The sequence below is a fragment of the Amblyomma mixtum genome, chromosome 8, assembly GCF_055824585.1.
Source record: "Amblyomma mixtum isolate Tamu chromosome 8, ASM5582458v1, whole genome shotgun sequence".
NCBI lineage: Eukaryota > Metazoa > Arthropoda > Arachnida > Ixodida > Ixodidae > Amblyomma > Amblyomma mixtum.
Genome location: NC_143019.1, coordinates 115,461,338 through 115,475,855, shown reverse-complemented (window position 1 = coordinate 115,475,855; position 14,518 = coordinate 115,461,338). Strand labels below are relative to the sequence as shown.

Here is a 14,518-nt window from a genome sequence, read left to right as displayed (position 1 = left end):
TGGTAAAGTGTGTCTTAACTACACAGTAGAACACTTTTACCAACATAGTGTTATCACTTCAAATCATTTTGTGAACACTGTATCCTGGACTGCTTAAAGAATAATAGAATCAAAATGCAAATTATTACATTTATTGTGCACAAGTGTACATACGCACTAGAAGATATGCATGATGCATCAAAATATTTTATGGAGAACAATAGAGGAACAGAATATTGCCTTTGGCACAGTTCCCCTCAGTTCCCTCTTAGTAACAATGACTGACACATAGAAATTGAAAAACATAACAGGTTTTAATTCACGATGTTTCGGCTAGAGGACCAGCCTTTTTCGAATATATTACAGCATTCAACATAAAAGCTGTGTGCTTCAAATGCTGTAGTACACTTGAAAATGGCTTGCCCTCCAACCAAAACGTCGTGAATTAAATACCGTTAGGTTTTTCTTACATATATACGAGGTGTTTCAGGGAAGACTAAGTAATCTTCAAAAAAACAGGTATTTTGAGATGAATATATGGCTTTTTCGGCATAGTATTACCGGCGTTGGCAGGCACCAGAAAACTGGTGAATCGTCTTACCTAGTAAGCTGGTTAACTAATTTTTATTAATGAGCCGTTTAACTATCAGAGTTAGGCGTCTAGTTGCAATTAGAGATTTGTAGCAGTTACATGAACTCGAGGGGTGGCTCTCCCTGTGTGCTTTCAAAAGCGCATGTATTTTCGCACGATGCAGCCAAATTTTGTCGAGCCACAGCGGTGAAATTAATCATGTTTTGTACATTCTAAAAACTGATATGGCTACTACTAACCACTGGCTAAAAACTCTAACTGCAAACAGTTGCAAACCTGTGTTAGTTAAAAAGTTAATTATCAGAAATTAGTTAACCAGCTTACTAAATACACCTCACCAGCTTTCTGGTGTCTGCTAACACTGGTAATACTATGCAGCTAAAGCCATATTTTTGAAAACTATTTATTCTTCACTGAAACACCTGGTGCATATAAATATTGTTCACTTTCCTGTACAACACAGAAATGAAATAATTTCTTCTGTAACATGAAGGTTCCATGAGCCACATAACAAACCCGTGGAAAAAAACTGTGCATGCATACACACGCACCTCTCCAAAACAGCTAAAAAATCCCACACAGTGAAACAATGCTTACACTGTCTTAAGACCAACATTAAAGGCTGCAAACACTAGTCAATTAAAAGTCAAACAGGATGCCAAACATATGCTAAATGTCCACATGGATGTAGATATCAAGCTATGAGCTGATTTTAATAAACATACATCAGCACAGAAATGCTTAAGCAACTTTGTTGGTGCACTATCCTGACACTTGTCCTCAATATCAGGCAGCCTGCTTGTTCATCATCATCATCTGCCCGACTACGCCCACTGCAGGGCAAAAGCCTCTCTCATGTCTCTCCAATTAACCCTGTCGTTGTCTGCTTCACCAGCGCAAAAGGTAGCGTCCTAGTGATGAGACGTGTGCACCATTACCAGGTAGCCTCCTCCATGGCAGAATGGAGCAGCAAAAGAACTGCAAAAGAAAACATTCAAGGTATACAGTTATAGTAACTTCTAATAGAATCAAACACAGAGAAGCAATAATCAGTTAAATGTGCACTAAAATTCAGAACTCCGAGTCAGTTTGATAAGGCTGCTGAGTAATAGCATAAGCAGCAGTCACAAGACTACAGCTAAATGCAATGTTTCCTTGAACAAGAAAAAGCTATAACATGCTGTTGTGTTCAATTCTGCCCCCACATTCAAAGACTGAATGATATTCACAGGAACTGACATTAACGTGTTACACCTAATTAGGCTAACACAAAGAGATATTTAGCCATTCCAGTCATGTGAAGATAAGATGCAGGCCATCAAATATGAAAATTGTTTTGTGTTTCTGATTTGTCTGTACAAAAATTCAGGCAGGTTTTGTTTACAAAGTGATGGCAGAAACACATTGCAATATAACGCATATGTTTCTTTCCCTTAGAGTGGCTAGGAGGGAGTAATTTAACTTTACTTGCTGTTCATTTTATTTGCCAGCTTGTAGATAATGTAGCATCATTTGGAGCTATGCCAGGTGTTGGGGAAAATGTATGAACAAAGAGTACAGAGGTGAGGAAGTGCTCAGGGCAAGAGTGGCACACTCTAAAGCAAATGAATCAAAATATTAAGGCACACACTGCGTCAGATACAACACTTGTAAGTAAAGATGCATTGAACTACAAGCGATAAAAGCCTCAGCAACGTGCCCCTAAGGGAGCAGCTGGACTGGTAGTTTTCTATTTGTCCCACAGCACATCCCTCCAGTGCTGAGGCCTGCTCATATCTGTTTAAATTCAGAATACAAGGGAAACAAGCAAACAAGTGTTTCAAAGGAGTTGTTAGGTGTTCTTAGGTTGTTCTTTAGGAAATTACCTGTTACTAATTGCAGCAATAAATACCTCGAGAAAGTAAATTACGTTATTTACACAGCTTATTACAAACATTGATGGCACGGGAGATAGGCAACATCAAACGCATTGGTTCAAGTACAGCAAGGGGTCATGTTAAGGTCACAGCAATATTTGTTGACTCAGGCTCAGCTAGTGTAATGGAACCAGTAACTGATCTTCGGCATGAATAAAAATAACAATGCACCAATACTCAATTCCAAATGCATTTCAACTGTACAGTGCAGTCGTTGTGACAAAGGGAGTGTGAAAGAAAACCTCAGCAATGCTCATGACATATCGAATAAGCACCTTTCTTCTGTACAGCTTCAATATAAGCTTTACAGGGTTTCATGTAATGCAAGGATAATCTGGTAAGGTATCAATTACTGATGCTAGCAACACCTATGCTTCTAAAGCAGTGTGCTCCACTTGAATGCTAATATTCAGTTATGCAATTATGCCCGTTAGGCTATGCCTGGCATACAGTTACCGCACCACTGGTTCACTTCAAACATGCCATACCTTGTAAGAGGTAGGTACTGCTGAAGTAAACCTATAAAATTTATTTGCTGTTTTTAGATTACTGTATAAAGGTCATGAAGCAGATAACTGTTTTAATTTGGTCAATACTATGATCAAGATTCCCAAGCACGAGAGGCATGAGGGAAAAATTATAAACAAGCATTTCAGACTATAACACCATGCGCTTGACTAGGGGAGTACTTTCATGAGGCCCGCAATATCTTTTCCCTTTCTCTTGGCCCTCTTTTAAAAGATGAAAAAAAAAAACAAATGAAAGAAAGAGGGAGCCTGAACCAGAAGATTCTTGTCAGGCTAAAAAAGACAAGGAAAAAGTACCCACTCGTGTACCTATCCTTTTACAAGTGGCACATGCTTGATATCCAGTGTCAATGGCTGATAGGCTGCACCAGAAGGTCTTGATGTCATTTGCCTCCGGTGGAGGTAGCAGTGGCTCGATGACAGATGAAAGCTGGTGCAAAAGTAGCGTGATGATACCGGTGGAGCAGCTGTACAGAGCTTGACTGCGGGCACATTTGAAGAAAGGCTGTATTAGAGCCATGCTTTCATAAACATCATCACAGAAGCCACATCCCATTACAACCTCCAGCTGTTCAGTGCAATGTGTTCAGGAGTGGAGGCTAACGATTAATTGCCTACGCCTCCTATGGTTTGCATAAAAATGGTTTACAAAGCTAGTCATACTTTTCTTAGAGCTATTATTCGCGAATCATTTATCATTTATAATTATAATCATTTATATTTATAATATTTATAATCATTTATAATTTATCACTTCAGGCTGAAAATATGGGAACGACATGAATGTACTGAATGTAATTCAAATAAAATGACAACAAACTTTCCTACTGTGCGATTACCGCAGCTGCACTGCAAAGGAATGGTTCTGCTATTTTTAATAGTCGTTACGTTGACCAGAGGTATTAAGAACCACAGCACTTGACGTGACTGAGATGTGGAACGGGCAATGCTCTATATCCAGTAAACACTCAGACAGCAGAATCAAAAGACGCACGCCGATACAAGCACTTTTCGTTCTTATGGTCTCCTTTTCACGCGCTGCTCCTGTTCAGTCGGAATAACGAATCAAGCAGCACCCCATAGTTCTCAGCGCGAAACCAAATTCTATCACATAACTTCTCCGCCGAGGAGCAGACGCAAAGAGTGCAAGGCCGCGGGTTAAAAGTTGCATAGTTGGCAAGCGAGCGTGTCAGAACACCTTCTCTCTGCAAACGATCGCGTGGCGCTCGCATTTTGCATCTCACTGCGAACAAGACGTGAAGACCAACCCCAATGCATTCGCAGCCCTCATGCATGCCCCCGACACATCGCAGAAGTCACTTTCCAGTTCTGTACTTACATTCGTCAACGTTCGCGGCAAGCCGTTTATTCTATCGGGCATTGGGCGCCGGCCGCTCTCGGCGTGGTTGGGTGCAGTGCGTCAGAGCAGTTTTTGAGCACTGCATGCGCGTAAGAACGTCTTCCGCAGCACTGGAGCCATCTGTCACCTTCCGAGTTCAGTCACACTACCACAACACTAACGAGGCCGCACATTCAACACAAACAAACCGAAGAAAGGCACCCACAACTTCACAACCGTCACACCCTGTCAACAAAGAGTCGTTTCAGCGTACTAAAAAAGTAGTGTAGCGCGCGGCCAACATGAGACGCGCAATCCGCCGCCAGCGAACGGAAAGGGGGCGCTAAAACCGCCTAACGTTACACACATCAAAAAAAGCATTGGAAAAGCTTTTTTGTCACATACTTGTACAATAAATGACAAAATATTTTGTTTCAATTACAAATTCATAAAATTTATAATAATTTAGGCGAAAAAATACAACTATTTACAACCATCTGCTTCTGGCGGCGCTGCGAACGAAAGCTCGCAGAGGCGGGCAGCTACAGGCGACGCAGCTGGGCTCATGCGGGAAGCCGCAGCCGCTACATGGCTGCACTAACTACTTAGTCTAAGACTATAACCGAGCTCCCCGGAACTGCGTCGCAGAATCAGGAATGATGATGATGTTGGCGAACGCTACTGGTTTCGGTTTTGATTTTCTCATATTGTGTCGCTTAGTGTACAGAGCTTGGCTCATGCCATGTAGTGTAAGTACAGTCTTTGTCAAAAATAACCAGGCTGCATGGTTTGCTTCTTCCAGCTTGTATAGTGGAGCCCTTGTGGCTTTCCTAAACATCAAAAGTTGTTGCAAGGTAAGAAGACCCCCAGTCCTTACCTTTAGCAACCATTTCAGCTTTAGAGAAGCTGTAAGGGCTCCACTGTACGAGCTAGAAACAAACCATGCAGCCTGGTTACTTTTGACAAAGACTGTACGTCTGCGTGCCTTGGGAACGCGAGCGTTCGCACGCCGCTCTAGCGTGAAATGCGAAACTTTCAAGGCCGCGCTGCAGTATCGCCTCGGTTTTGTGTGTTTATATAACGCCATTGGACACCTTGCACGCTCTTTGCTCGAGCGAGCCGCGCCGACAGTCGCGCTACCGTAGTATTTCCGTGTGCTACCTTGATTGATTTTTGCCTCCGCCTTTCGCGGTCCTCGGCTCGGCCTCACGTCCGCTGATGCCACTAAGAAAAGGCGAAGAATGAACACGTTTTCGCGCGTCTGCTCGGTATGACTACGTTAAAACCCAACACTTTATTCCAGGGTTTCTTAGTCATTGCATTACGGGAAGATAGAAAATACAGCTATCGCCACGTTTTCCCTCGCCACAGCTTCGTACCGTGTTTGCGTTGAAGGATATGCAAGTGAAGATGCGGAAGAGGCACTGCGCCGGTGCTTTAGCGGTGCTCAAAGCGGGGGCTGCTCTCACCCTACCTTTTTCCATACTGGAAGCTCCTCTGTGGCTCAGTACTAGTGAGAAATGTAACAAATCAAGAATGAGGGCTTAAAGTGCTCCAATTGCCGTGCACCTTCCTCGTGCAAAGCCCTTGTTATCGGAGTTGAGTACAGCGGGCCGCTGTTACCTGTTTTGTTTCTGTATACTTCTCTTTATAGTATCGGCCGCCGAACATGAATAAAAATTAATATTGCCTTGCGCGAAATTTCGCATGTACAGTCGCTGAGGAACGAAGCAGCTTGAGTTCTAGAAGCTGTAAGCCTGCACACGTTACAAAAAAATGACTCAGAGCGCGTAGCGCTGCGGCCCTTTTCGCGCGGGGTTTTCAGTCCCGTGCGATCAGCCATTGCTGGTCGCTCGAGGAGGAGGGTAGTGAGAGGGTTTAAATTGGGCGCTCCCACGTGGAGTGGCATAAAGAGTACCGGGCACTTTTGCATGGCGGGCAGTGTGCAGGGTATTGTGAGGGGAAGAAAGTGTGCTTGCGGTGGAGGTTCAGAAAGGAGTTCTCCTGAAGCTGGTGATATAATATGGGGGCCTTTCGAGCTAGCGAGACCGTGCCATTCAATGAGTGTGGAAACACATCGGTGCAGTGCTATACTTGAATTTTTTTCTAGCTCGCAACAATAATCCCTCTGAAACCTCAGAGCAAAACGATCTTAACACTAGTGTGTTTTAGCACCATCGTACGGTACATTACTGGTCGACTGCACGTTAAAATATGACCTATCAAGAATGGCAACAATAGCAACACCATCGTGTTATCGAATTGACAGAGTGTTTGTACAGCTCTGCTGAAACTCTTTGTTAGTTCTGAAATGTTAAATCTGATTAATGACTGCCTGAGGACAGAATTTAAGGCCGAATACGCAGCAGAAAGCATTGTTTTGGTGTGGAAGGAGCCATCACTGAAACTAATTCGCTGTAACGAAGTCATCATTGCGCTTATGTAACTCAATATGTCACTAACTCCTATTTTTGCTTAGAAAGTTCTTTTAATTTCCTTGAAGTGCGAGGCAATAATACTTGAGTATTCTATGAATTCATTAACTTTGCACTAAAATTATTTCGTTTGCTGGTAACTTTTTTCGTACAATACTTCATACAATGAAAAAGTGTCACTAAATATCTTCGATTCATGGCGCATTTCTGAATTTCGGGATGAATGTTCTGTTATGAAATTTGCCCTTTTTCCCGCACTCGAAAATGCGAAAGCAGTAAGGCTAGTATTGAGAAAATTGAACTGAAATTTCTAAAAAACCACAGTGTGCTCGGCTATGAGAATGTGATTGCAAATTTTTGTTTTGTTTCGTCTTCAAGGTTAGTTTAGTTGCCGCTTTGAAGTTGTCGGCTACAGTACTTGTTTATTTTAGGCTTTTATTCGCATCACCAAAATGCTTTTTCGGTTTGTAGTATATATTTCTATTGACAGCAGTATATAAGCAGTAAGAAAATTGTATGAACTTTCTATCAACCAATGTTGATAGAATGTGCCCGGCTAAGAAAATGTGACTGCAAACGTTTGTTTCGTGTTCAAGGTTGCTTTAGTTGCTTTGACATGTTAGGCTAGAGTACTTAATTAATTTAGGCATTTATTACCATGATAAAACGTTCTGTCGGTGTCTAGTATCTTTCTACTGACATCAGTACATAGAAAGCAGTAAGGAAGTTGTATGAACTTCCTATCAACGCATGTTAGTAGCATATGCTCGGCTAAGAGAATGTGACTGTAATGTTTGTTGCGTGTCACGATTATGCGAACTAGATAGTGTTAATCACCTCGAACACCATGCAGTTTGTTCATTTATTTCTCTCGATGTGTGAAACTGTACCCAGATTTTTGAGTAACTTTCTATTGACAGGAGTAAATACAAAGAAGTAACAGTCTACCAACATTGTATAAACAATTGGTGCATAGAATGTAAAAATTATTTTCTAGTAACTTTCTATTGACAGGAGTACATACAAAAAAGTAACTTCTACCAACGTTGTATGACCAATTTTTGATAGAATGTAAAAGTTAATAAAAGGCTGCTAGAGTCAATAGAGTGTTAATACAAATTCTACAGAAAGTTGATATCCATTTTTGTAAGGGAATGGAGAGTACCTAAGTAATCTGCGATTCGCTGATGTCATTGCCTTGCTAAGACTCTCAGGACATGAAATGCAAAGCAGGAACAATGAATTAGATAGGCAGAGCAGAACGATGGGGCTAAAAATTAACGTTCAAAAAAACAAATACTGAACAGTCTAGCAAGACAACAGCGCTTCGCAATTGATGGCGCGGTGCTGGAAGTAGTAAGAGATAAAAATTGGTAAATTGGTTCATGAGGAAAGCAATTGGCGCAGTATCTGTCTCAAATATCTCGGCGGACACCTGAACCGCGCCGTAAGGGAAGGGAGGAAGGTCGGAGTGAAAGAAAAGGGAGAGAAAGTGGTGCCATAGTGGAGGTCTCCGGAATAACTTCGACCATCTGAGGATCTTTAACGTGCACTGACATCGCACAGCACACGGGCGCCTCTTGCGCTTCACCTCCATCGAAACGCGGCCGCCGCGGTCGGGTTCAAACCCAGTTACTCCGGCTCGGTAGACGAGTGCCTTACCACTGAGCCACCGCGGCGGGTAAGTAGTAAGAGAATACGTCTATTTAGGCAGGTAGTGACAGCTGTTCCGGATCGTGAGAGCGAAATAACTAGAAGAATAAGAATGGGGTGGAGCGCATATGGCAGGTTCTCTCTTATCATGAATGGCAGTTTACAATATATCTCAAGAAGAAAGTATACAACGGCTGTATCTTACCGGTACTCACATAAGGGCCAGAAACGTGGAGGCTAACAAAGAGGGTTCAGCTTAAGTTAAGGGCAACGCAGCGAGCTATAGAAAAAAAATGATAGGTGTAACGTTAAGGGATCGGAAGCGGTCATAGTGGTGAGAAAACAAACGCGGGTTAATGACATCCTAGTGTAAATAAAGGTCAACAGAATGGAAAGCTGGGCTAGTTGTAGGTTGTTCATGATGAAAATTTGTGGGCGAGAACAAACAAAAGACAGAGAAGAAACCAAAGTAGGCAGGCCTCCGCTGTGTCTTCGTTGTAGCCGCGTGGGCCATGTAAGACGTCAGTGTTCAGTGTCGTACGATGCACCCAGTGCCGACCCTTCGGGCACACAGTAGACAACTGTGCTATGAGTTATGCTGACAGGTTACGCCAGGGAAACTGGACACATGAGGATGAAGTGGTGTCACAACACGTTATGGATGTGACGGATGTTGTGGAAGCTTCGCGTGAACTCAGTAACGAGTTCCCAACAGAAGATGGAACAAAGGCTTCTGCATTGCATAACGGCAGTGGACCGCCTGCAAGTACAAACAAAGGGGAATCCCCGTCTCTAGATCCAAAGCCACCGGACCCGGATCTACCTGGTCCTGCTACTCTGAGTCCTGTGCTTGCTGCTCAGCAGCCATCTGTCTCCCTGTGATCGCGATAGCAGAACACCCTTCTGTAGCGTCAGCTGCAACAAGTGAATATGCGACATGCCTTCTGCGCCGGCGATAACCCCTTCGTCGCCAGAGTGTAGCAGTGTGTCGATTCAAGTGTCAGCCTCTAGTGTGTTCGGTGCCCCGTCGGCTGTGAGGGTGGTTGCGAGCGACGTGGTACACTCGGCTTCATGGGCGGACGCCTTGGCTGTCTTAGGAGAGGCGATGGACAACAGCGCACCTTTGAAGAGTCCTGCAGATGATGAGGTGTGTGTCGATGGCGATGAGCAGAATGCACCTGGTGTGGTGAAATTCGGTACGGTAACCTGAAAATGAAAGGCGATGTCTGCCCCACAAGCCGCCGATTTTCAGGCAAGCCAACCGAGTACGGGGGATTGCGCTCAATAAGACCAACACCAAAACTGGCGGGCGCCGAAGAATTTCAGGTCGCTTTTCTCAACATTAGGGGTTTATGTAAGCGTCGAAGGCAATATCAGTTATGGCATCTTCTAAAAAATATTGTGTGATCGTGGCAGCTATCCAGGAAACGAAGCTGTCCTCTGATGAGAGTGAAGCTGCTCTCGAGCCTCTTTTTCAGAATTCAATGTTATCGTTAGTCACTCGAGAGGCTTCTCAGGAGTGCGCATGCTATACCTGGCGAACACACTGGAGATTACTACCGCGCCGTATCGCACAGATAATTACGGGCGACTTGGCTGTGATCTCGCATGCTGTTTTTTTGCAAGTTCGGGTGTGCAGTGGCGAATTATTTGTGTTTATGCTCCTGTAAAGCAGCGTCATAGAAGGGTATCTTTCCGGTGATTATTCCACCATTTGAACACGGATAGTAAAATTATGCTGTTGGGTGCTTTCAGTTGTCTTTGAAGCAATGAAGACCAGGAAATGTTAAGTACGCGTTATGACCCTAGTGCTGCTTTACTTACTGATTTGGCGTGCGAATACAACCTGGTGGAAGTTGGGCAAGCTAAGGGACATAACATTATTTTAATTCATTTTCAGTGCTCTTCTAGTGATCGGCTTGACAAGATTTACATTTCAGCAGACATGTCACCCGGCATTTTTGGTTACTGCGTGCGGCCCATATTCTTCAGTGAGCACTGTATGGTGTCTCTTCAGATAGGAAGGTCTAGTAGGCGCATACTCTATCCTCGATGGGAGGTGTGGAAGCTGAACAGTTTTTGCTCTGATATAAAATCTTCAAACGTCCTTTATTTGCTTGCTTGAAGGACGCATGGTCACGTGATGATCTCTCAGTTTTGCGAAAATGGTACTTCCTTAAACAAGAAACAAAAACATTGCTATTGAAGCCTCAGCAAGAATCAAGTTTTTGAAGAGACGCCATCTTCTAGAGCTCGGCGTACTTTGGTTGAGCTAAATGAGATAGAGAGGACAAGCTCAGGTGCCTACGTCGGAGATATCATTGCAATAGAAGCAGAGCTTCAGCACTTTGACACCGAAAGCTACAAAGGGGCCCTGATGAGGTTTCGGTCCCGTAGGTTTCTGGATCATGAACCATCTCGTCGGGGCCTGAGTGATGAAAGGCAGACTGCTTCTGATAAAAAATATTGGAAATTCAGTACAGTGGTTGCACATACAGCGATGGTCCTGATATTATTGATGCTTTCTTTGACTATTACCAGAAGCTGTATCGGGATTGTGCGGGCATAAATGTGAGATGAGATGACAGTCGCTTATTCGAAGTCTTTCCACGATTTGACAATGAACAGCGTTTCTGTAGTGGAGTGGCCTATCATTTTGGAATAAATTGAACCTGATATTTCTGACCTGAAGCTCAGAAATCTCCTGTGCCAGAAGGCATTACTAGCGAGACATTTTCCACTTGCGTGGCTCCTGTCTTGATGGAGGTTTTCCAGGCTTCTTACGATATTGGTTTTTGGTTCCCCCTTTCTATTTGGGGCATACTTTATTAATTCCTAAAAGCACAGATAGAAATTGGTTAAAAACAGTTCAGGCATATCGTCCAATTTATCTGTGTAATGTAGATTACAAACGTTTTGCAAAGGTTCTTTGCAATAGTCTGCAGCTAGCCGTTGCTCGCTTAGCAGGAACGCATCCGGTCTGCGCTATCAGAGGCCGCAGCATCCAAACCAATGTTCATATTGCATGTTCAGTATTGGAGACAGTATGAGATGAGACCGGACACGTAGCTCTAAATCATACTTACCTTGCGAAGGCATTTGATGAAAGTCGTGATGATATCTAGTTTTGCGGCCCTAGAGCATGCATATGTTGGAGATATTTTGCCTACGGGCTTAAAACTGTACTATAAGGAGTCCTATACAAGACTAATTGCTAACCAAGAGCTAACCATATCTATTCCACTGAAATGATCTCTTCGCATTGGAGCCTTTGTTGTTTGCCTTATAATTTCAGCCCCTTTTCCTCTCAATTATGGACAGCGCAACTGTGCGCGGTTTCTGCCTAGCGCACGGTGAAATTAATATTTTAGCCCATGCAGATGATGTCGCCCTCTTTTGTTATGACAAAACGAGTGTGCTTGAGGCATTACATTTGACTGAACAGTTTTGTGAGGTATCAGGTGCGGCTCTTAATTTAGAAAATCCAAGTGGTTTTGCTTGGGTCATTTGGGTACAACGCCAAGTCATTATGGTGGCATAAGCTGGGGCTGCGGGACCGTTCACTACCTAGGGGTTCTTCTTCCACGAATTCGCAACAGTGGGGACTTCTGGGATTCACAGGTCATCTCCACGAGGCCACAAACCCAAGCTTGGATGGTAAGGGAAGTGTCAGTGTTTGCTCGGGCTCAAGTCTGCAACATTTGTTTATTTGCAAAACATGTGTACGCGATGCAGGTTCTGCATTGTACGAGGAAGGATGTGATGCACAGAATATTTGCTAGCTTCGTATTGTGTTCCGAATGGGAACCCATGCGTCGAGATAACCTATTTCTTTCTCTAGAGTGTGGTGAAATAGGCCTTGTTCACTTATTCGGGCATCCGCTTTTTAGGCGTTTTTTTTTAAAAAATCGGCAAACCTCTATTTTTTTTGCACGTGTGCTTATTAGACGACTCAGTGCTCATTTGCCTTTCCTGTTCGCAGCGACTGGACACACTTGTGAGGGGCCTTTATGGGGATTCCTTAAGAAAGTTGCTGACACCTTCAATTTCCTCACTGTGCTCTTTTCTTTACACTACCTGTATAGCCTTTCCATAAGGCAGACCACTCAGGAATTTACAGAGTATTTGTTTCCTTTACGGTTGTATCGGCAACGTTTTATGGATTTCTTTGACACAAGTATTTTAGAAGGTGTTGGGCGAATATGCATTTTTTTGCTGCCAAAACATTCTTCTTAAACTGCACACATCTACGCTGCCTGTGAAGGCATGGCTTCATGCTAAGACAATGCTTGCGCCATGGACGATGAATCGCCGCATGTGCAGTGCACCAGAGATAATTGACCCTTATTTTATTCTGTGTATTGATGCTGTGTTCTTCTGGGACATATTTAAACGAAGACTTAAGAATGGCATTCACAGCACACCATACACTATTTGTTTTTCGATTGTGGAGAAAAACTGTGTTTTGAAATATGATCTATTTATGTTGGTGGCACTACTTAGTCTCTGGAAGAGCCGTATGATGGACCGCCATGCCGAATCACCACGGCGGTCGAAATCCTTGTTTTGTGAACAATGCGCTTCGGTGCGCGGAGTACATGCTGCCCTACAAGAGCCGCCTAGCTGGCCCCGCTTTCTGGATACATGTGTGTGCCTTCAAGACTTTTGAAGCTTTGAATTGAATTGAATTGAATTGGCTTTTTATTTGCAGGAGACAATAGAGATGATTCCCTGCGGGTGGCGTAAGGCTAAAGGCTTGGAAGCCTGACGAGGCCTTAGCCCCCTCACATCAGTTACAGCCTGCAGCAGCAGACACACATTTTCTGAATTTAAGCATGTACGCGGTTGCAATAGGATAACATGTTCACGCTTTTCAATTACAACACAATGAATACGAGAAATACACAGTACAATGCAGCAATATAACTAAAGTGCAGTTCAAAAGTTTTGAGCAAGAATGACGGTACATAGGCATCCATGTACAAATGAAAAGAAACTAAGCCATAACTTGCGTACATTGCGTACAAACTGCAAGTTTCTAATAACACAATTGAACAGAAGTGAGTATTAGCGTATATCACAGTCTAACAAAGAGCAGTACAAAAGGGAAATAAACGAACAAAATTAGAATAATAGTTGCAAATGCATGATAACCAGGTAGAAGATGTTTACTATATTTGTAATGCGTTTATGGTTCTAAAATTATATTTGAGGAAAATAGGAATGCTCGATAATTTCGTTTGAAGGCTCTGAATGGTTGGCTGAAGTCAACATAAGATTCGTGTATGTTAAGCAGTCTAACTATTTGATAGTCCATAGCCTGTTTGCCATAGTTCGTTCTGAATTTTTGTACCTTTCTCTTACGATTCCTGATTGCATATCTCATGGAGGCATGATGGACGTTATCGGCATATAGGTGTTTTTTGTATATTAGTTGCATTATCCGGAAATTGTACACTTTTTTAACTGGAAGGATATTATGTTTGAAGAAAAGTGGTTGCGTAGGCAAGTTTCTTACTTGACCTTTGTAATTTTCTAATATCCGAAGTACGGGCTTCTGCAGAACTAATATTCTCTCATAATTCCCTTTGGTGGTCGTACCCCATACTAGCATACCATAGAGCAGTTTGGAATAGAATAAAGTGTAGTACATTGATCTCTTCAGTCAAAGACGTAAGATATGGGCCACTTTACTTAAACATCCTACAGAACGCGCGAGTTCCGAAATTAAATGATCTACATGATAAGTCCATGACAAATATTCGTGAAACCATATTCCAAGAAACTTTTGCGTCTGCACTTTCACCAAGTAATGGGCTTCAAACTTAATATTGATATTATCACATGCATTCTTATTGATGGGTCTGAATACTATGTATTTAGTTTTTTGCGCATTGAGCTGCAACTTATTTTTTTCTAGCCAACGGGACAGTTCTAGGAGATAATCATTAGCTTCATTTCTTATTTCTTGGATGGTTGTGCCTGTAAAAAATATACTTGTGTCATCAGCAAACAACGTGATTTCAGGTGTGTGTTTTAGCTCAGTGATATCATTAATGTATAACAGAAATAGTACT

General features: G+C 42.9%; 1 protein-coding gene across 2 annotated transcripts in view; it reads right to left on the bottom strand.

Annotated features, from left to right (window-relative positions):
- Positions 1-115: 115 nt before the first annotated feature.
- LOC149334040 (membrane metallo-endopeptidase-like 1) overlaps positions 116-14,518 on the bottom strand; it is a 56,149-nt gene continuing 41,746 nt past the window's right edge. Inside the window, exons 6-7 of one of the 2 annotated variants that reach the window (XR_016284713.1) lie at positions 3,316-3,496; positions 116-1,549 (exon numbers count right to left, since the gene is read on the bottom strand). The gene's annotated coding sequence lies outside the window, so the exon portion shown is untranslated. The remainder of the gene's footprint in view (positions 1,550-3,315; positions 3,497-14,518) is intronic. The other variant, XR_016284714.1, reaches the window with a different exon arrangement.